Raw genomic sequence first — 744 nt, 5'->3', positions numbered from 1 at the left:
TCAGTTTCAAAAATGTTAAAATATGGGCAAATGTACATCTTAAAATCAAAGAAATACAATAGCACTATGAAAACACACTCCTTACAATGTTCTGCTGTTTCATCTCCACACACAACAGGGGAAAATTCATCAAAAACCAGCATTTGGAAATCACTCTTTTCACTACATGGAAGTGTTTCTGAAGAGTTTTATCATAACTTTAAAAATAAATAACATTTCAGCAGTTACTCTCCCTTCAATCCTTACTTCATGATGACACCCACTGACTTTGAATTAGTTAGCCACTTACAAAACTTAGTATCTTATTTTTAGATACCTCTCAAGAGATGCTGTTTGTTTTTAATGTATCTATGATAGGGTTCCTCTATACCCTTGGGAACACAAGAATTGTGACAATGAATCCGACTCAAAACTCACCAGGGTATCAAAACAAAATACCTTGCTGTGAAGAACTGATTGTTGTCCTTGATATAAACCTCAAAGGTTAGGCCAAATCCAATTTATCTAGGATTCCATTAATTTATTAAAATACTACAAGGATGGCCCTCCCTGGTGGCGCAGCGGGTTAAAGCACAGCACTGAGAATCTGAAGCCACTTCCGCATGAGTTCAATTCCCCCTTGCCCCGGAGGAGACCACATGGCGAGCCAGACCTCTCCTGACCAGCCGGCTGCTTCCCTCAGCAGTGTACTTCGTGGATCTGCCTGTTCTGCTCCCCACTCTGTCTCTGGTGAAGCCTCTCACC

At 40.7% G+C, this 744-nt stretch overlaps 1 protein-coding gene across 2 annotated transcripts in view; it reads right to left on the bottom strand.

Annotated features, from left to right (window-relative positions):
* The window catches only part of MEMO1 (mediator of cell motility 1), an 82052-nt gene that overhangs the window by 47209 nt on the left and 34099 nt on the right, over positions 1 to 744 (bottom strand). The window lies entirely within an intron of this gene.

The sequence above is a fragment of the Condylura cristata genome, unplaced genomic scaffold (genome assembly GCF_000260355.1).
Source record: "Condylura cristata isolate star-nosed mole 26May11 unplaced genomic scaffold, ConCri1.0 scaffold00020, whole genome shotgun sequence".
Classification (NCBI taxonomy): domain Eukaryota; kingdom Metazoa; phylum Chordata; class Mammalia; order Eulipotyphla; family Talpidae; genus Condylura; species Condylura cristata.
The sequence above is the reverse complement of the archived record's forward strand: the minus strand, read 5'-3'. Positions and strand labels throughout refer to the sequence as shown.